The following is a 23,592-nucleotide window of genomic DNA, read 5'->3' on the forward strand; positions in this document are numbered from 1 at the left end:
GACACAGGAAGCACAATAGCAGTCGTCAAGGGCGGCTACTCAATCCCAATCTCCATCTCCATCTAAGCTTCCAAATGTCCAAGAGGTGGGACATGACACCATCTGTAGCTCTCGGCCCAAAGATATGCCTATGCAACCTAAGGTGACTAGATCAACTCATGCTCGATCTACACAGGCGAATGTTCAAATGGAAACAAAAGACACGACCACTTCTGATTGCCTTGGGGACTTGACACCGCAATCCACCAAGGGTAGCCAGTCCACTAAACTAGCTGCTACTACTTCCAATTAGGGATCACAGCAGTCACATCCCTTGGCCGTGACAATGCCCCTTATGGAACGTATCCTTGATAGTTTGACTGTGGAGGAGATGTCACAACCAACTCCCTCGACAACTCCAGCACTTTCAAAGTGCCTAAAGCCTAGGCTGGAGGAGTTAAACACAAGGGAGTTGGCTGAAGAGCTAGACTCTCCCAAAAGGGAGACGGTTGTACCCTCACAACCTAGCGAGGCTATTCAGCAGGCCACGGCCATGTCCCATAAGGACACACTAGAGAAAGAGAATGCTGAGGCCCAACCAAGCATATCAATGGTTGACCTAGTCCAGGGTCCTGAGTCATTAAGAGATGCACCTTCACTGACCAAGAAAAAGAGGAGAAAACAACGAAGACAACAACAATCACAGGTGGTTGTGGATCCCAAGAACATTGACACCAAGAGCGCTGGAGAGCTGGGGAATAAAGCATCAAGTCCACCCACTAGTGAGCCCACTGATGCCTCTCCTAATAGCGGTGAAACCTCAGACACATCCGTGTGTTCTGAAAAATCAAAGAAGCTTTACCATCAATAGTTGCTTGCAACACTCAATCCACCAACAACGGAACTCGCATTGACCAATCAAGAGTGGATACAACATTGTCACAACAGGGTGACAAATCTATACCAGTCACATTCGAGAAGAACCATGACAAAATAGTAGCAAAACCTCAGGAGAAACATGAGAACCCCAAGAGCATAAGAAATCCTAGCGTTGACCAATCTTGCTCATCTAGGCCTGAGCCCCCAGCCATGCTAAAGCCCAAGGAAACTCTTAGAACTTTGCATGAGATAGCAACCGAGCAAGCCCTCGTTGAACATATAAGTGTCACAGAATGCTTACCTGAGTTGGATGCTAAGCTCAAATTGGTCGCACATGTCTACGTCCTTGCGGACATGGGCACAATCCCCAAGGAGCAGCTTGGAGATTACTTGCCCGTTCCTCTATCCTGGGAAGAGCAAGAACATCTTAATGAGCACTACGACAGGCTCCTACATGAACGCATGTGACTCATCTCTGACGAGGAGGCTGATGAACTGCGCTTAACCGTCACGTTCAATGAAGTGCTCTGCCGACCGAATCTCGTAGACATGGAGCAACTAAAGCGACTGTCAACAGGTTAGAGTCAATTTGAGCAGCATTGGTGTGAAAGCTGCATTGTAATGGCCGAATTAGGGGCTCAGATCATGACAGTCTCTGAGGAACGATTGGCCAAATGGCGATCCCAAAGGGACCCAACCTATGTGGCACCAACTTCCCTTCGAGTGTGCTGACTGCCATTCGGGGTACAGACTTAGCTAGAACTAGCCAAGAGAACGCTCTGTTTGATAAGGTTCTCACTGAGGAGGAGTTACATATTGCCAGTAGACTCGGACAAGGTTCCATGCTACTCGATGTGGCAAAATATCTATCAGTATTGAGTAAGTTCCCACGAATACTAGATGTGTGTGCCATGCTCCAGTACAATCCCGAGTTCTACAATTGGTTTCTATCCTCGTGAGATGACATGGATTCGTATATGTATAGATGTATATATAAACAAGGATTTTTGTGTCACCCTGTATAGATACTATCAACACACACAAGCAATGATAGTCAAGCGCAGGGAGAAGAGCTGGGTTTGATAGGCTAAGCTCCTTAGGTCCTCCTCTCATCACACTTTTAAAAGTCGTGTGACCATTCCCTGTTGAGATATCGAGCTCCACTCGTGATATGCCAGGGTGACCGTTGTGCATTTATGTCACCGACTTGCAGATGTGGTTGGTACACCGCCCATGAATAATAGCTACATGATAGCTGTCCTTATCTACTCTAGTTCATGGCTCAGTTAGTATGCCACCTTAGTTTGTTGAGTTTGTTTTGAGACCCATATATAGGGTTCTTCTATTTCTTTGTACTTGACTTCTTTTTGGCTTACACAACTAAGAAGAGAAAAATTGTTTTCAGCCTCCACCTTTGTGTGTATTCCCCCATTTTGCAAGCAAGAAAGCTACAAGTGAGACTCCTTCCTTCTCTCCCAAAATCTTGACATGGTATCAGAGCCTTGTTCGTGGTAAGGAGCTCAAGAAAGCAAGCCAAGCTCGCGGTGTTCTGGTAAGAGGAGCAGTGTTGCTTTCATTTTCTGTTTTGGGAGCATATCTCTGTAGGTAGCACATCTGTAAATTGCAAGAGTGCATTGTCTCAGGTTGAGACGCCCTTCGCGGTGAAGCAAGAGGGCAGTATATGCTGCGGGCAAGGGCTTTAGCCCTTGGCGACCCTATTTTTTTTATTTAAGGCCATTTCGGGGCCTGTTTTGGAGGTGGAAGTTTCCTGCACGCACTCAGGAAAAGGCCCAATTTTATGCTGTGCAGCCACTATTCTACAGGTTGGTGAAAAGTTACTGTAGAAATTGCATCGTATGCCTGTGCGCAGAGACATTGGGAGTTACAGAATCATCCTTGTTGCCTGTTGATGCAAAATCGTCACTAGGAAGTGACTATGTGGTTAAATACCACTTTCGTCAGTTTTACAGATTTGCCCTTGTGAGGCTCAAGCTGTGTTCTCTGCAGTGACAGAATTTTTTGCTGTATTCTGTAATGGCGTCTGATTCTCTTTCACAGATTGTAACTGAAAAGCTTGACTAGGAAGTGACTGTGTGGTTAAATACCACTTTCATCAATTTTGCAGATTTGCCCTTGTGAGGCTGAAGCTGTGTTCTCTGCTGTGACAGAATTTTTTGCAGTATTCTGTAATGGCGTCTGATTCTCTTTCACAGATTGTAACTGAAAAGCTTGACAAGAACAACTTCCAAGCATGGAAGTTTAGAATGACGAATTTCCTTATGGGAAAAGGATATTGGGAATTTGTTGCAGGAAATGAAGAAGAACCAATTCTTCTTGATGTTCCCAATCAACAGCAAATGCAGGCATTCAAAGCATGGCATGAGAGAGCCAGGAAAGTTATGTACTGGCTGTCTATCAGTATTTCAGACTCTATGATTGTGCATATTCAGGATGCAAGTACGCCAAAGGAGGCATGGGATACTTTGTCAAAAATGTATAGCACAAATACGCAAGCCAGGAAAATGCAGCTCAAGCAAGAGTTGCATAATGTGCAAAGAGAAAGTATGAGCATCAATGACTACCACATGAAGGTGAAGAAGATTGCAGATGCACTTACTTCCATTGGGTTCCCAATGGAAGATGATGATTTAGTTTCTGTGACCTTGAATGGTTCAGGAAAGGATTATGCACAGTTTCGGACATCCATTTCAGTTCGTGAAAGATTTCCTGATTTTGAGGAGTTGATTGCTCTTCTAATTTCTGAGGAGCAGAGAAATGGTGGTGCATCTTCTTTAGGAGGAACTTCAAAAGAAGCTGTCTTCTACTCAAATGCTGGAAGAGGTAGAGGCAGAGGTAGAGGAGGCCGATTTGGAGGCCGTGGTGGAAATCAGAATATGCAGCAAACTCAAGAAAACCAGTCCTATGGAGGAGGACGCGGTAACTCTAGAGGCAGGGGGAGCCAAAGAGGTCGTGGTGGATGGCAAAGAGGCCAAAATGCAAACAGTAATGTTGAATGCTACTACTGTGGTAAAATGGGTCATATGGCTAAAGAATGCTATAAAAAGCAGAATGACATCATGAATGGAAAACTGCAACAAGGGAATTATGCATCTTCTAGTAGACAGGGTGATGACAGAAATGAGCATTTGTTTATGGTGCAGCACATGAACAATTCTGTGACAAGTGCAGAAGAAAGCAATGATGTATGGTATGTTGACTCAGGTGCATCAAACCACATGACAGGTCATGCAGAATGGATGGAGGATGCAAGGAAAATGGAAAAACCAGGATTTGTGGAGACTGGTGATGATACTGCACATCCTATTGTGCAGATTGGAAAAATTCCTTTGTCTATGCAGGATGGGAAAAAGAAATACCTGTCCGATGTATTTCATGTCCCAAATATCACCAAGAATTTGGTTTCTGTTGGTCAAATGGTTGAGCAGGGCTTGCAGGTCAGATTTAATCCTCATGGATGCTTTGTTTAGGATATGAAAAATAAAGGTCGCTTGATAGCAAAAGGAAAGAAGAAGGGAAGAATGTTTACGTTGGATGCAGACATGCCTGAATTGAGTGCAGCAATGTTTGCACATGGGACTAGTGTAGTTGCGGATATTGATATCTGGCATAAACGCATTGGTCATGTTAATGTACAACGACTTAAATCAATGCAGGCCCAAAACATTGTTGCAGGATTGCCTAAATTCAAGGTTGCAGAAATGCATAAGGTATGTGAATCCTGTCAGTTTGGAAAACAGGCAAGGAAACCATTTCCTAGACATGTTCAAGAGAGTAAGAAGCCATTGGAATTATTCCACTCTGATGTGTGGACTACTAAAGCTGCATCTCTTGGAGGCTGTCATTATTTTGTCACTTTTATTGATGACTATAGCAGAAAAGTTTGGGTGTATTTTATGAAAAAGAAAAGTGAAGTTTTTGGGCATTTCAAAACTCTTAAAGCTATGGTTGAAAAAGAAACAGGCCTGCAAATAAAATGCCTAAGGTCAGATGGAGGGGGAGAGTACCTCTCAAATGAGTTTGCAAGGTTCTTGCAGGAGCATGGCATAAAGCAGCAATATTCATGCAGTCATACCCCACAGCAAAATGGAATTGCAGAAAGAAAAAACAGGCATATTGGAGAGGTGTCTCGTGCCATGCTCAATGAAAAAGACCTGCCAGATTTTTATTGGGCTTAAGCAGTTGCTACAACAGTCTAGATAATGAACAGGACTCCCACTACAGCAATACATGGGATGACTCCAGAGGAGAGGTATACTGGTAGGAAACCAGATATTTCTCATTTGAAAATTTTTGGTTACATTGCCTATGTACATGTGCCAGATGAGTTGAGATCCAAGTTGGATCCAAAAGCTGAGAAGTGCATCTTTATTGGTTATTCTTTGCAGCAAAAAGGGTATAGATGCTATAACCCTTCTACTCGTAAGTTTACAGTGAGCAGAGATGTTGGTTTTTATGAGATGAGTAGCTGGTATAAACCAGTAAATGTGATTGATGATGTAGATGCACAAAATGGTAATGCTGCACAGAATTCACAGCAGCAGTCACAAAATATTAGTGGACCTGGAGCGTCCTCTAGCAGTGGTTCACATTCTTCTCCATGGACAGGCAGATTGAGATCAGGAGAATCTTCTCAAAGCAATGCAGATAGTGGTATGCAGGTATCATGAAAAGGAAAAGAGAAGGTTGATCAGCCCATGTTTGATGTGAATGCAGGTCACTCTTATGTGGATGGTGAATCCAATGGCTCAGAACAGAGCATTGATGATGAGTTGGATATTCCTTCTATTGTTACACCTGGAGTAAGGAAGACCAAGGATGTTTTGAGAGCACCTGGGAGTGAACCTACTTTGCGCAGGTCTACGAGAGCTAGGTATCTTGTGGATAGGATGAAATATGATGGATTTACAGCCACTCACTATGCATATATGGTCAAAGTGATACAGGAACCAGAACCCACTTCTTTTGAGCAAGCCATGGGAAAAGAAAAATGGGAGAAAGCCATGGATGAAGAAATGGATGCCTTGGAAGCAAATGCTACATGGAAATTGGTACCTTTGCCTAAAGGTAAGAATGCAATTGGTTGCAAGTGGGTTTATAAGGTGAAGCACAATGCAGATGGTTCTGTGAACAGATACAAGGCAAGATTAGTAGTCAAGGGGTATGCACAAACATATGGCATTGACTATGAAAAAACATTCAGTCTGGTTGCAAGGATGGCAACCGTAAGAGCAGTCATTGCTATGGCTGCATCAAAGGGATGGTCTTTACATCAGATGGATGTAAAGAATGCCTTCTTGCATGATGATTTGCAAGAAGAGGTCTATATGGAGCAGTCACCAGGTTATGTGCATGCTGTTCATCCTGAGTTTGTTTGCAGGTTGAAGAAAGCCTTGTATGGCTTGAAGCAAACACCTAGAGCATGGTCTGACAAGATAGGACAGTATCTTGTCACTATTGGCTTTCAGATTTCCAAGGCAGATTTTTCACTTTATGTGAGAAAAACAGAGAAAGGTATTATGCTATTTGTCATTTATGTTGATGATTTGATTATGACAGGTGACAGTGATGAAGATATCCTTTATGTGAAAATGCTATTGAAGCAGAAGTTTGAGATGAAGGATTTGGGAGAGCTGCGTTATTTCTTGGGCATTGAGGTGATTAGATCACCAAGTGGGATACAGCTCTTACAGAGGTAGTATGGATTGGACATGCTGTCCAAATATGGGATGATAGGCTGTAAGCCTATTTCAGTTCCTTTGGAGCAGAATGTGAAGCTCAGCACAGATACAGGTGAGCTTCTGGAAGACCCTACTATGTATAGATGCATAGTAGGAAGTTTGATTTATATGACTATTACCAGGCCAGATTTGAGCTATGTTGTTGGATTGGTAAGTCAGTTTATGCAGGCTCCAAGGAAACCGCATTTGGATGCGACTAGACACATACTCAGGTATGTGAAGTCTACATTGCAGTATGGACTATTTTATGAGACTGGGGTTCAGATACAGTTGCATGGATACACTGATGCTGATTGGGTTGGTAGCATTTCTGATAGACGATCTAGCAGTGGATATGTGTTCTCTTTTGGGAGTGCTGCAGTCACTTGGAGCAGCAAGAAACAGCCTACAGTTGCCTTGTCCAGCACAGAGGCTGAGTACAGGGGTGCAGCAATGGCTGCATGTGAGGTAGCTTGGTTGCATAAGCTACTTTATGATATGCATCAGCCTACAGATGGGCCAGTTGTCATTTATTGTGACAACATGAGTAGTATACACTTGGCAAATAACCCAGTCTATCATGCTAGAACAAAGCACATTGAGGTGCACTATCACTATGTGCGGGAGAGGGTTTTACTAGGTCTTATTGATCTAGTTTATGTCAGCACAGAGGATCAGGTAGCTGACATATTCATGAATGCATTGGGCGCAGAGAAGTTGCACAAGTTCAGAGACCTGCTTGGTGTGCAGGAATTGGGATTGCGCTCGAGGGGGAGTGTTGAGATATCGAGCTCCACTCGTGATATGCCAGGGTGACCGTTATGCATTTATGTCACCGACTTGTCAGTTGCAGATGCGGTTGGTACACTGCCCATGAATAATAGCTACATGATAGATGTCCTTATCTACTCTAGTTCGTGGCTCAGTTAGTATGCCACCTTAGTTTGTTGAGTTTGTTTTGAGACCCATATATAGGGTTCTTCTATTTCTTTGTACTTGACTTCTTTTTGGCTTACACAACTAAGAAGAGGAAAATTGTTTTCAGCCTCCACCTTTGTGTGTATTCCCCCATTGTGCAAGCAAGAAAGCTACAAGTGAGACTCCTTCCTTCTCTCCCACAATCTTGACATTCCCACCTCCAAGTGAAGGGCATGCAACCCTCATTACCGCCATAGGAAGCCTTGACCAACGACTCTGATGGTGTAGATGGGGTACTGTCCCTTTCTATACAGCTTTCCCCCTTTCCGGTCTATCCTTCCGAGGAGGAGCCCTGCCTAAATCCATGACCACCAGCCGATGTAACTCAGCGTGAACCAAGATCGGCTAATTATAGGAGGCTAAATATACCTCACAGGGGCCATCCCTCTACAACAAGCACTACATGCCCCACCCCTCCCCTTCTCGTCCTATGCGCTTGATAACCTGCATTGTAATCCCTTACATATGAATGGTCTTATCACGTAATAAATCCTAATCCTTGATTCGCATCTTACAGGCCCACTACGAGGAAAACATGGAGAATCAAGGGTAGCTAGCTTGCAAGGACGCTCTCCGCGGCCGACGGGAACATGCAGCACACGCCCCTCCGCCGATGCATTACGTGCCCACTCTTAAAAGGTACGCCAAGAAACGCGGCCCCAAGCGACAACGCCCCAGACGAAGGCCAAAGAATCCGCGGGCCAGGGGAGCAGATGCTCGAGGAGGCGCACACAATGTGGCAATACCAGTGGTACAAACCCCCAACGTACGCTCGGGCACCAGATGCTCAAGGGTAGAAAGGGCAGCTCGGGACAGGGAAGAATTCAATGAACTATTTAAAGGCATTTTGGAAACAGTGGCGGCCCGGGACTACACCATTCATGTCCCAGCCAACATGTTCCATGCCCAACCCCACGGGAGCCCTGCACCAGCAGAGCCCCAGTCACCCGACCACCCAGACTTGCCCCGCCTCGTACAAATGGAGTAGCCCTATGTTGAATAAAGGCTTATCAAATGCTACCTGGCCAGGACTTTTTGCCTTTAAATGGTTCAGTGTTGACATGTTCCCAAATTGTGCGAACTTTTCATATCTACGTTTAATATATTTCATGTCTTTAGCAAAAGAAAAAGCTAATCAAGCACAGGTGATAAATATCTAAGTCAACACCATAGAATTTAGATAAGTGATGTCTCCTTGCATTGCACTAGTTTATTATAGTGGCGGCATATACCATGTATGTACTCTCATGAAGTGACAAGTGGATGCAGGATGATACAGGTCTTTGTGCGGAAGTGTTCAATGCCCAATCAGCGCAAGATCATCGACCCCACAAAGAGCTGCGACAAAGCCACGCTGCCGAAAGCAAAAATCACCCTTGTCAACCGCCCACATCACATAGTCCAAAGCATATTCATAGGCTACGCTCTCTCTCTGGGTCAAGCTCTATAGTTGGCTCACGGCAGTCGTTATCTCAATTGTACCAACATCGCGTGTGTCACAAGGAGGTTTGCAATATCTCAAGTGTATCTCCCCATCTCAACAACTGTTTCTCTAACAACGAGGCTAGGGCACAATCATCACTGTAATATCCATTTCTTAAGCCTTCGAAGATTGATATTTTCCAACCCACTGAAAGGCTGATAGCCTCAACATATTGCAATGGTTGTACTCAAGAAAGTCAAAAAAAAGAAGGAGAGAAGAGAAAGAAAGAAAGAAAGCAAGAAAAAACCACAAGAAAAAGAAACCAATAAGAAAACCAAAAAAAGAGAAAAAAAGAGAGAAAAAAGAGAACAAAAAAAAAGAAAAAACAAAGAAAAGAAATGAACGAAAAGAAGCACCCACAATCACAGCACAACACCTAAGGGTCCTCAAATTAGACTGGCTCCGTCCCTAGTCCCCTAGCCCTTTAGCATCACCCACAATTGTTCAGGGAACATCAAGGGCAGGACATACCTAGGGAGCTTGTCTCGCCTATGGTTAGACCTGTCACCCTGACCCACTTGCACAATTCCCTCTTGCACTCTGCCTTAATACCATTGCAATCAGTGGTGGTAAGCACCGCACGATTGGCCATGAAAAGTACACCGTCCTCATCAAGCAAGTCCAATAGCTTCTAGCTACTGAAAGTGCGGTGTCCCTGTATTCCATTATGCTACGTCCTGCAGTCACAATGCAAAAGATGTCCCATATACCTTCATGTGTACTTCTTCTCAACAGGGACAACTTTGCTTCATCCACACATTGTTACGAGAAACTAGCCCACGGTCTTCTAACTACGTAATATCTAAGTATGCACAGCACTTACATAATATCTGCACCGAAGTATATCCATAGTTTGGGTCCTCAAGTGCAGGACAATACTCTCAGCTTGCTTAGAGCTCGACCTATCTCCCAAACTAATCGAATATGTCTTGTGCACGATAAGAAGACTAGCACTTCCCCTTAGGGAGAGACCACATGAGAGGTTTTCAAATTGCAGGTATTGAAGCCTCCAATGAAATTTCAATCGCTCTTTAGCGACACCCAACTTTGAATGCTTATCCCTTACCATCTGACAAGCCCACAAAGAATCGTCATGTGCAGAATCCCCAACAAACCTACACTTGTGCTGGCCATCAATGCCATCCCCAACACAGAACAGTCCTACCACCAACTCCAACAACCCTTCCACCAGCCACCTTGGCCACCAACAGGCCCCCAGGACTTTCTTTCACACCACCACTGACACTCCACGGAAACCACAGGCGTCCTTGTCACCCACGTCTTCGGTGCATGCTACAGCCTGCTACCTACGATGATGAGTGCCATGGGACTGGCACTCGTCTAGGAGGGGGGTAATGTTTACCCTCAAATGAACGAAGGTGGAAAATCTGGAAAAGCTAAAGCAGAAGACAAAGACAAAGGCCAAGGCAAAGAGAAACGGAAGACAAAGACGCACAAGGAGAAGAGTCCTAAATAAGGGAGAAAGGTGCACCAGGAAAAGTGCAAGTCAAAACTTTTGTAAAAGAGCGCAAGTACATCATGGTTTAATTCAAGGAGCGCCGGGCTCTCACCCGTGCAATTTGTAAATGTAGACGGGCGGTGGAAAGGAAGCTAGGAAGATAGAAGGACAATGGGAAAAAGGGCCTAGGCTACGGCCGGCCATGTAAAAAAGGGGATGACCGCCCAAAAGGGATTTAGGGTTTTGTATATAAAGTTGAAAAGTGAATGAGAAGCTCATTCTTGTGTGTGGCCAAAAGTAGCTCTCCTCTTCTTCTTCTTCTTCTTGTTCTTGCTTGCTTGAGCTTGTGCTTAAGAGAGGGAGTGTGAGAGTGTGAGGGAGTGAGTGTGTGAGGGTGAGGGACCGAGGAGGAGAAGCTCTCCATCTTCTCCTCTCTTCTTCTCTTCTCTTCTCTTCTCTTGTCTTGCTCACGGTAATGGAGCTTGGAGCTTGGAGCGGGAGGATCGAGCTTGCTTGAAGCTTGCACTTGGATCGTGGAGCTACCGGAGTGCGCGGGAGAGGAGGTAACTCAAATGGCACGGAGGTAAGCTCACTACACCCGTAGATATGGATGGTGCGTCGATTATGTGAGAGGTAGCCATTAGTGCTTGGCTTGGAACGCTTGAAACAATAAGCGGTCCGTGGGTCTTGGCAGTTGAGCAAAAGCTCCCATAGGACTCCACTAGCTCTCCCAACACCCAATGTTTCAAACCCAGTTATCCCTAGGATGGATATCAACCCTACAAGGATACTTAGATCACTTGGACCCATCGTGACTCATCCACTAAGTGATTCTCTGATACATTACATAGAGGAGTTGAATGAGAATGAAGTATAGCTAAACCCTTATGTCTTGTATAACAAAGAGAGCAATCTCATCTTGATGGATTTCAGACTAATGGTGCTGGTGAAGGCGGCATTAGGTAGGAGAAGAGACAAAGGACTAGGATGATGAAACTAGGAACCCATTGCATGTTGGACTTGCGATCACCCAAGGCACATCTCATCTTGATGCCTCAAAAGGGAGCAAGCCAATCAAGACAAGATTGACTTGAGATGCTCTTGAGTGTGGGATCATGCATTTGTATGTCAAGTGCCCTAAATGAAAACCTTCCACTAGTTTGGCTATTGTGCCATCCATACAATTCCCGCTGCTCAGAGTTGAAACACTTGATGATGAAGCTATGCTAATTCCACTGACTGTCATGACTTGAGCAGAGGCAAAGGGGACTAGTATCTCATTACCTAGACCTAGTAACCTTGATGCAGCTTCAATAGGCAAGAAAAGGTGTAGAAAAAGGAGAAAGAGGTCTAAAACAAATATTATGCTTAATATAGATAGTGCCACTGTGTTACAAAAGGGGAAGCAAATCACAGACGCAAAAGTAGAGACATCTGCTCCTAAGACAATAGAAAAGGGAAGTGACAAGGTTAGAGAATATACCAATCTGAGGAACCAATTAGAAGTGGTTGATAAGGTCAATGAGTGGGTGAGAGAAGCCCAAACACACCTAAAGTATGCATAATCCATTATTGAACATGAGATCAATGAGCTATCTAGTGTGAGCACACCAATCTTGCCTACTCAATTTAAATCAAGAGACACATTTGCACCCCATGTAGCGCCACAAAGATAGAGCCTAGACACCACAGGTAGACAGACTACCCAAGATCATTGGCAAAAGAGTGTAGAGCCTAATGAAAAGAAATCTCTTGGCAATTTGCTCACAACATTGATATCAGCCCCCCTGTGACCCTGCCTCTTGTTGAGATTCAGCAATCACACTCACTAACAGGCTCTTTGTATGGAGCTTTAGGGCCAAGACATACAGGCTTACCTATCCCATATGCACAGTGGTGCCTACTGCAGTTTCCTACTTTCCTATAAAGCATTGTACTTGCTTTCTTTTCTTAATGCAATGATAGTACTCTTTTCTTATCAGTAAAGTATCATGTCATTGTCCACATACACAAGATTGTGTTTATGAGTCCAAGTCTCAATCTTGGAACCTAATTCACTTGTGTAACAAACAGTATCTTTGTCTCCTCCATCATGAGTTTCCTCTTCTCCTTTCATCCACCATAACTAACTGCCATGCCTAGATCCTGCTCATTCTACCATGGTATTAGAGCCCAGACGGGCATGACACTACTCCCTCAGCTCATCTCCACCTCAGTCTAGCTCAATGTTAGCTCATGACTCCATTTTCAACTTGACCTTCATCTTGAACTGTTGTCTGCCATAGCAAGGACTACACCTTGCCTCCTTGGAGCTTCTTAATCTCTTTCCACAGTCAATATCTTAACCCGCTTTCTTCTGGAGATATCTTGCCTAGGTCAGGGTGCAACCTCCTATTACATCACAGTTCAACATTGCGCACATTAGAAGGCAACATTGCGGAAATTCGAGCTCGCTGTAATCTCTGCACCTGTTTCCAGTCCGTACATCGATTCTCTCTCCACGCTGCGTGATTTACTCTGTGACCATAGGGCTTTGTATGCCCATGTCCTAAGCTACCTCTAGCTCTAGTTTGACACCGAATGATCGTGTTTGCGGGCTGCTGTAGTAGCAGAAAACTCAGTCAGGCTAAAAAACCTAACTGTGGGACACCATAGCCACAAGTTTAAAAGCTTCATCTTTTACTTCATTTTCACACTCCTGCCACTAAACCAAGCTAAAGCCTCATTAGGGCCAAAAATGCTTCAAAAATGGCACTTATAAGAAAGTGATTAAGTTGCTAATTAGTTGAGGTTTAGGAAGAATAAAACCTCTAAATTTGGTTGTCTAGATGTGATTAATGAGAGAATATTTGGTTCATTGAAGAGGTCGGCCATTAATTGCCCTCATCTTTTAATCCAGGTCAGGGGTCACCTTTTCGGCCGTTTATTGTCTTGGAACTCGAGAGATTTTGTATTTTCGAGATTTTCGTACGAACTTCGCATTTGTTTGCTCCCGCGTTTTCTTTCTACACACTATTCTCTTTTACCATTCCTTTTGTTGCACTTGCTTCCTATCACTGTGAGATTCTTGCTCGGTTCATTTGCTAGAATGTCTAGTAATACTACTTCAAATAACACAGGCGCAAGCACACATAAAGACAAGCTATCTATTCAGCTAGATCCGACTTACACATCTTGGATAAGTATACATCATCGAGTATTGATAGATGAGATTGAAGCCAACAGGTTGCGAACACAAGGAATGAAGCATATAGATTTGTGGGTGGATGGAAATATTTATCCCAGGGATCCTTCTACAGGTAAACCACCTCCTTTTTTGAATGTCCATGACTATATAAGATATGCTGAAGAAGGTTACAATGGAATGCTTGGCTACTGTATGAGGTTATACTCTGCATCTTACACATATATAGCTCAAATGTACGAAATGAAAAAAGCACTAGAAACTACACAAACAAATATTTTAGAGTTGACAAGTCAGATTGATATTTTGAAAAATGTTAACAAGTCATTGCAGGATAAGCTAACACGCTTGAGAGAAACTCTAGTAGGATTTAGAGAGAGGAAGAGACCATTAAAAAATATAACCAGCTTGTGTGAGAGAGCAAAGAAAAGGAGACTAAATCTTACAAAGAAATATGTCTCTAACATACTAGGGATAAATATCCGAGAGAATGAGGAAAGAATCAAACTTTTGAAGGAAACCATGAATAAGAAAGATATTTTGAGGATTCTTAAGTCACCCAAAAATGTGGATTTGAGAGGTCCAACTCTCAGAGAGTTAGTGAAGGATTTAAAAGGCACAGTGAAAGCAAATGAAATTGTAGAGACATGTGATACTGTGGGTATAAGTCAAGAAGGTTATCATGCTATCTCTGGATTATGGTTTAAAAATCTTAAACGCAATAGGGTAACTATATTGGGATTGCCTCGAGCCCTTGCAGTTTCGACTGCAAGAATTTCCATGAATCGCAAGATTCCACATGTTTTTGGAGATTACATTCACATCGAAAGGTGTATGTCCTATGAAAAAAAAAAAACAGGCAATTTTTTATTACAATGAGTTTAACAATATATGGGTTGATCTAAAAAAGGTGCAAATTCCAATGGTTCACATGTATAAAATCACAGTAGAAGAAAGTTATGGTGTTCTAAAGTTTGCCTTGAAGTTGGATGAAGCACAGATTCAAAAGGGACAGAAGATGGAAAGAAAGAGCATTTGCCTCATGAACATGGCATTGGACCATGGCAATGGTGAGGGCCAAGCTCCATTGCATAAGATCCAATCCGAGATGGAGATTTGGTGGATTGGTGCATCCCAGGTACCAATTGAAAATCATCAAACGTTGAAATGGTTGTTCAACCATACAGGTATTCCAAATATCATTAAGTCTCAAAGTGAAGGCGAAATGTTGGTAGTTGATGGGGTTGGTAAATTTAATGTGGAATGGCATATGAGTGCTGATTTAAAAACTATCAAATGTATGCTTGGAATATGTAATGGTACAAATGCAAAATATCCTTGCATTTATTGCATGGAAAGTATTGGATCCAAAGATTGGAGTAGTTTGCGACCAGTAAGAAGAGCCCCAAATAGAGACTCTATAGATTTGAGTAAATTTAAAAACATAGAAGACATCTGGGATCCCATTCTTTCCATCTCTCTTAAGAATGTTCATATTTGTACTTTGCATGCAGAGATTAGAATAATCGATAAGCTTCTTAGGTTGCATCTTGACTACGCATATTCCATTAAGCCATTATCTTTATCAAATGAGTGTATTGATAAATGCGAGGCATTGCTATCGAAAATGGGATTTCATGGGGGCCAAGTTCACTTGAGAAAGGATCCAATACTTTCAGGAAAAACAAGAGATATCTTGGCCGATGTCTCTATGGGAGGCTCAAAAGCTAGACGATTCTTAGGAAACCATTTAGGAAGGCAGGTGAATGCGGCTTGGGAGTGTTGGAGAGAGCTATGTGAGATCACAACAAATGTTGCAAGCACGCCGAGGTTTGTGTTTCTTAGAATGGAGGTCTGAATACACCTTGATGTTTTTTTGAAACTCCTCAGGAAACATAAGACAACATATACATATGCGGAAGAGTTCAAAAGATCAATCACAAAGCTTGTTCAGGCGATAAAAGAGGCATGGGGAGAAAAAGATATCACTTTTTATCTGGTAAAGTAATAATTATTTAATATGGGCTTATTTTGATAGGTTTTTCAATTGGTATAAAATTAGTGTTACTTTGTATTGCAGCATATTCTTCATATTCATGGACCTTTCTTTGTGGAGGAGCATGGCCCCTTAGCAACTTATAGTAACCAAGGCATGGAAAAATCCCACTATCAAGCACGTACAAATTATTTTCGAAGCACAAGGCATGGGGGAGGAGTTACAAAAAGCAATGCTTTGGAGGAGCTATTCAACTGGTTTTTTCGACGACAACTTCAAAGAATGCAGATAAAAGACGGCAATGACACATGAGCAATCGCACTTTTATATATAAGAAAGAATATATACAAAGCTAGTTTTCCAAAACTCTCACATTCTCTTCCTCCTCAGGAATCTTTCCTCTATAACGTAGAATTTTTTTTCTCTTGTAGCCAGCTATAGATTTTACATTAGTTCGGTTTGCAGCTAAGGCGTAGGATGAAAATGCCAAAAAGTATCCTGCTCTAGAAGCAGAGTAACCTAGACCGTAGCCAAAAATCCTAATTGCTGCAGTCTTTTCCAAAAACATTACTTTGTGGGCATTATATTGTAATCCTGAGAAACCTAGAAGCCTTGTAAGAGCTTTAATACAAAGTATGGGCCATGCTGCATCCTCTGAGAAACTACTATGAAGTACTAAAAAGGAATCAGGGTCAATCCTAGCCAAGTAGTGGCCGAGTGCAATGTCTTTGAATGTGTTACTAGCAGCTCTCGATCCTTTGCCACGCCCCAAGAAGTTATCTGTATCAGCAATCTCCAACTGCAAATAAAACCCATACTGAATGAGTATGAAATGTAAACCTACCAATGTGTAAAAGCAAATTCAAAATTATCTTACCACTTGATTTTCATCGTACTCCAATTTAAATGGATTCCATAAATTTATTGATGATGCTGTCTCATTGGTGTTAGTCAATTCTTTAACATATTCAGACTCCTCTCTTCCAAAATTGGAAATCCCAAGTTCGCTTTGAATGCGATCGAAGTCCTCATCAGTAATACTCAACTCTTTCTCAGCTTCTTTGGCCTTTTCAAAACAAAGAGAGAGGGCCTCACCAGCATCAATAAACTTATCGTCTAGAGTTTCTTTATCAAGTTTGAGAATCTCTTCCTTTGATTCATTTTCTGTGTCAATTATCCCATTTGTAGCATCAGAATCCTCTGCAATAATTGCTAGACAATAATCTTCCCTGAGATTAAAAAGTTTTTGAATATCTGACAGTAAAATGTACTCCTTGTCCTTGAAAGGTATAGATGGTAGAGAAGGAACAATATGGTGAGAACTCTCATCAGGTTGAGGGTTTGTATCTCCTTGGCTCTCCTCAATGATAGTCTCAGCTTTGAAGTGAGCAACATCCAAATTCCCAGCAATAGAAGCCTCAAAATCTGCATCTACAACCTCCTCTGTTTCCTTTTCATCTACCAGATCATCTAACATGCAAAAGCTGGCAAACTTTGCTCCTTCCAACTGTTGCTCCTCAGCTTTCACAGGGTATTTGACAAGGGTGAAAACAATAAAAGCAGCAGATTTTCTCATCATCTTGCAGTTTTTGGAATGGGTGGAGCAAAATATGTCTCTTGAATAAAACCTCTCCAGAGAGTGGGCACCACACTTCTTAGTAAATACTGACTTTTCATTTCCTATTGACCCAATGGGAACATGGACATATTCAATTGTGCCAACTTCAACAAAAGGACCTGCAAGATTTTTAAACTCCAAAAAGTCCTCCAAAATATATTTTTCACAAGATTTCAGAACTTTGTCAAGGTCCCAATTAGGATTAAAGACATTTTTCACAACTCCATAGAATGAGAGATCCATTCCATTCTGAAGGATAAAATCAAGTAGCCTCTCTGATGGAGTGATATCAGTAAGCTCTGATACTCCTTGACCTCTCATTACCGACGTTCGCTTCCCTGGAGATGTACTTGGCATTCTCACACTGGTGGCAGAGCATGGAGAAAAAAAAGAATGCACAGGCTCATCACATGTTGATGCCCTTGAGCCTTTTGAAAGCCTTCTTCTTTTACCAGTTCCTGGAGAAACCTTGGATCCTAGGAATTCAGTGGGTTCAGACATGTTTATAGCTTCTGCTGATACGGCGTGATAAGAGAGAAACGATTCAGACGGATGTGCCCCCTCGCAACGTATCGGTGATTCTAGCAAGAAGTGAAAGAGCCACAACGGTGGTCACACGAGCTTGGGCACTATGAGCTTGGGAGGAAAGCTGAAAGAAGACTCTGCAGAACCTCCAAAACGACGCGAAGAGACGAAAGCAAAGAAGGCAAACAGTCGCTCTCGCGCCATATTAGGATAAGAGACAGAGGTCTAGAAAAAACTGAAAAAAGCCGTATGGATTAGGGACATACCCTTATGTAGGTGCGGAATTATGCCACCTGGCACTATCCGTTGGTCTTCGACACGTGGCAGCAACCGTTGGCCAACACGTGGCCGATAACCACGTGGCAAACACGTGGACCGATCGTTAGTTGACACGTAGCATACGGATGATATGTGCAGACACGTGGCACAATCAGCGTCGGACACGTGTGCGACACGTGTCATGATTGACGTGGGTATATAAGGGGTTATTTTTCCTACGTGTACACTTTTCATTTCTCGAGCTCTCCCGCCTTGCTTGCCGATACGGTGCGATACAAGTCTTGCATCTTCTCCGTTTCTAATCTCTCGCATTGTATCTATGGTCTTTTTGCTGAGTCCTTTGCTTCGCTGGTCAAAACGAGGTGTGCCGATACGGAACGAGTACGATCGTTCGAGGCTTTCATAACCTCCCCCTCGCATCATATCGGCCTTGTGTCATTGCCCATACGGAGCGAGGGCGTCTCTATGCTGTCCTCGTTTCCTCCATATCACGCCGTATCAGCATTGTCGTCTCCAATACGGAGCGAGGGAGTGGTTCCTCCGTCTATGCATTCCTCCTATCGCGCCATTTCGGCATCTCTCCTCTTGTAATCTCCAATACGGAGCGAGGGCGTTGTTCCATTCTCATCGTTTTGTTCATATCGCGCCGTATCGGAATTGCTCATTTCGTCTCTTTTCGCGCCAATTAGCCTGTTGGGTTTACAGATTTTTGCTATTTCAGTTATTGTCCTTCTGGTTGTTGTATTTTCTTTTCTGGATGGCAAGGACAAAGCAAACTGCAAGAAGAGTGTATCTGGATGGGAAGGACAGTGGGGGTAGAAGAAAGTTACAATTTGATGAATCTGAGGAGGAGCCCTCTTCCAAGTTTCCTAAAGCTGGGCCATCACAGGCCCCAGAGCATTTTACCACAGAAATCCCCCCTACACCAGGTGTTGGCCTAACATATTCCATGGAGTTAAAGAATTTGAGTGCAGTGAATGTTTTTTCTTCTAAAGTTGAGGAAGCAAAGGGTGAGGCTTGCCGTGTGAAAGATTCATCCCCTACAATTGCACCTGAGCCTACATCTGCTGAAGCCACTGAACCTCCCAAGCCACAAAAGAGAAAGAGGAAGTCCAGGTTCTTCTATATGCAGAGATGTTTCAGTGAGATCAGGAAAGCCCAGAGAGGTACACAGCATGTCATTCCAAAGGCTGCTTTTATAAGGGTCGTTAAAGAGATCTCTGATAGATTGTCTCAAGTGGCAACTGTCTCTGGTCTAAATAAGAAGTGGAAACTCTCAGCCATTCTTGCCCTGCAAGAGGCCGCATAAGATTTTGTTATTGATTTCATGAACGATGCTTACATTGCTGCCGCCCATGCTCATAGAATCACCCTTATGAATAAAGATTTCATCATCATCAACAGAGTCAAGTATAGGTTTGACAAAGTGCTGAGGCCCTTGCCTTCCAACGATCAAAAAGCCCTTGAAATCCTTAACATTCCCCCAAAATTGTCTAGGAAAGAGAAAAAGCTAAAGATTGAGGATGTTACTCACCTTTACTCTACAAGGGGTGCCACCCAACAGGAGTCTTTCTTGAGTGAAAAAAATCAGGAGGTGTTTGAAACTGAAGACGATGTTTACAAGAGGAAAGCCGCATCACTTGCTCCCGTCAACAGCGAGAGGATAGGCAAAGTGTATGGGCAGATTCTTGTGAATGTTTATGTGGAACCTGAGGAGGAATATCTTAGTATATCTCCCGAGGACAAGCCCATGTTGGAAAAAAGGGATGTTAAACTATCTGACTCCGTTGTTTTTTGTTGCATAAGGTAAGGCTTCTATTTTTTGTTTTTTTTTTGCATAAGTAAAGTCTTATAGGTTCAAGTATATTTTGGATGAAATTTGTATTGAATAGCTTTTGCTATTGACTGCAGGGCATTGGTCTCCTCTCTCACTCTCGATATCCGTAGAACCATATATATTGTTGATCCACTTCTCTCTGTGGAACTATTTGCAAAATCTGGTTCTAATATTTCACCGTTTTTTCGTAGCTTCGATAGTGTGACAAATTACCACATCTTTTTTCCTTATGCAAAAAGGTATTTTTCTTTTTCTGTAGAGGAAATTTTATATTCATTTGCTTTCACCCTTCTGCTCACCTCTTTTATGAATTTGCAGAGGGCATTGGAGTCTCATCTACATTAATTGTCTTTCAAGAGAAATTATATTTATGAATTCTCTCAGCGGTGTTCATGGTCAAGCACGAATGTATGTTGAAAGAAAATTACCTACTTTGATTTTATTTATAAAAAATATTTTGAACTTACAAAGCTTCCTTTTGCAGTGCTGGTAGACTCGTTTCTACATTTTTGGATACAACATACGAGGATCTTGCTAATCCTCAAAGGCCTTATACTTTTCTTCTACAAGAAGTTCCATTGCAAAGCGATGTGCATTCTTGTGGATGGAGAGTTATCTCAAACATTTGCAGAACAGTGGATTCAAAGTTGTTACAAATAGAAGGAGTGAATGTAAGGTAATTTCATTTGATGTTTGTGTAACCCTTATCATGATTTCTTTTCACTAACTTATAACATTTATTCTTACAGTGTAGAGACTATCCTGATTCATATGTTTGGTGGATAAGGGAGAGATGCATTGAGCTGATTCTGGACAAGGCAATCACACCATATGATCCTGACTCCCCTCTTCCTCCCAAAACTTCAATGGCCAAGGGCACAAAGCAAGGGAAAGGGCAAGGGAAAGGGTAAGGACAATGGCAATGGTAAAGGCAAGGGCAAGGGCAAAGGCGATGGGACCACTGCTGCAGAGTCTAAGAAAAAAGGAATGCCAATGCTCTCTCCTCTGAAATTTGATCCATCCCCTCTTAAGCCCCAAGAAAAGAGACTACCTGTAAAGGTGAATTTTTTTCAACAATCAAAGAAAGGCCCTGTGAGAAAAAATATCTTTGAAGAAATCGATAAAGAATCAAAATAGCAAACATAAGCATACACGAGCCTTATTATTTTGGCTTTGTAAATTTATATGAAATTTTTATACCTCATTGTGTAATGAAAATTTTCACTTATAAATCGAATGTAATGTACATTTTATTTATATACATTCGAAAGGCAACTTGCTTCATGATAGCTTATGAGTTCCCATTAAAAAATATCTTAAGGACAGTCTATTAAGATAAATTCCTGCAAAGTTTTCATTCTCAAGGCTCAAAACTCACAATTGTGGGAGACAAACAACTCGTACAAGAGAAAGAGCGCTCAGATCTTTTACCAATTGTTACACCATTCAGTTTGAACTTATATCTAGGGGATGTATTGTCTAGCAATTCCAAGGTATCCCTCACATCTTTCAGACTCCAATTGGAAGTAACATTCACCTTCTTTACTTCTTCATGCGGCAAAACGTGTACCGCAAGTTTATATGGTGTGTAATCTGTATCGGAATCCAAGGGAACCCAAATACCCAATCTTAGTTTGTATCTCCTGTAATCAAAGCCCAAAGCAAGAGTTTGGCGAGGGATACTGTAAGCCAAAGCCAAGGATTGAGGGCATGCACTGCACCTCAAGATATCACCCTTATGGTCGCACTCTCTAGATTTCCAATGCGTCCCTATAGTGTTGTCCAAATCCTCTTCCGAAAAGTTTCTACTTAGCCAGGATACCTTCGTTCTTTGTAAATTTGCTGTTTTGAAGCAAGCCATGAAGATATGGAGGGGTACAAACCATGATAAACGTATTCTTCTTGAGATCCTTCCAGCTGTCATGGACTTTTTAATATCCAGAGATATTTTGAATTTGAAACTCTGCACTGTTACCTTGTCAAGAATCTCCCAGTTTAGAGATGAAAGACTTGGCAATGGCAAATCTTCGATATTCCCATACCTATCCACTTTAGAGGGAACCACATACTGTGCATAATATATAAAAACCTTGCATTCACTAAAAAAAGACACAGTTTGATCGGCATAAATAATGTCTGCCAATACCTTATGAATGGCATGGAAAGTCCCACTTAGGCTTTCCACAGGTTGCCATTCAATACTTGTTGACGGAAAGATATCTACAATGACGAACCGTTTGTTAGAACTTGCATAAATGGAAAAGAATTATATACGTTATTCAACTTATAACTTACAATGTGTTTGTTGGGGAATACATTCGTTTGGAGGCAAGTGCATATCCTTGGCCATGTAAACATGTTGCACCTTGACAAACCAGCCTTCGGGCATAATTTTAAAGGTAATGATACTCCCCTTCCAGTGATGTTTTATATCATCTCGTTTTCTTCTTTTCACCTTATGAGAGCCCTTACAAGATGGCAGTATGGTAACCCAATCGTTTACAGCAAAGGTTTTGGGCTCAAAATTTCCATCTACTCCCTGGCTATAGACTGTGCAAGAGTGTATTAAACGAGAAGGACGCCTGGAGGAAGCCATGAAAAGAATGAAAGCGCAGAGAAAGAAGCTCAAAGAGGGGTGAATGAACTAAAAAGTAGCGCCAAGAACCCAAATGAGTATGTATTGGGCACCAAAAACAATGTTGAAAGATCTCTCGACTTTCAAAAAACTCATTATTAATTTCATCACATCTCTGTCACGTATTTTGTCAGATTTGTAAGTAAATAACGTCTTTGGGACTCCAAAACATGTCAGACTTTAGGGGTTTTGGCTAAAAAAGAAGAGAGAATCACGAAATGGACTCCACTATCTCTAAAAAAGAGGAGAGAAGAATACCATATTCTTTCACACGTGGCGAACTCTCTTTGGCCCTTTCCTTAATCCCGTGATTAACAAAAGTGCATTTTTTGAAGCGTTTTTGGCCCTAATGTACTAAATCTGAAGTTCCCAGCATCAAATCAAGGAGGGGAAGATTTGGATTTTGAAGATCTTGAAGAATTTTGCAGATTTGGAAGACTCAAGGAAGAAGATACAAACATAGTGTCCATCGTGAGAGCGGAGTTTTGATGCCGAGAAGTGCTTAAAAATAGCTAAAAATTATGAATATCAAGGGAAAAATATTCAATGTCGAAGGCGGCAGCTCTAGCTGGGACGATTTTAAGCGTCAAGTGCTTTAAAGGCGCTCGAGCGACACTTGTTGATTTTTGATAATTTTTCAGTCTTCCATGAGGGTTATCAAGAGTTGCTAGCAAATGCGGGATGTCAAGCCAGATATGCAAAAATTTACAGCACTCGATTTAGAAACCGGAAGGGGAAATGGCCAACAAATGGTCAAGATATGAAAAGGTGGACATTGGAGAAGACCAAAAGGGGTGCCCTTTGGGACATTTTAAACCCCCCTTCAATTTTTTGATCAAGAAGCATGAAAAAATGTGGAGAGAGAATGGAGAAAGAGGGCGCCATCTTCACGCCATTTTTTTGGCACCTCCATGGATGGAGATGGAGATGGCAGACTGTGAGTACCCCATACAACCGATCTTGGGGTTGATCTTCTCCTTCTTGGTTGATCTTATTGCCTGT

Source organism: Lygodium microphyllum, chromosome 18 (assembly GCF_053477565.2).
Source record: "Lygodium microphyllum isolate KBCC chromosome 18, Lygodium_microphyllum_v1.1.10, whole genome shotgun sequence".
NCBI lineage: Eukaryota > Viridiplantae > Streptophyta > Polypodiopsida > Schizaeales > Lygodiaceae > Lygodium > Lygodium microphyllum.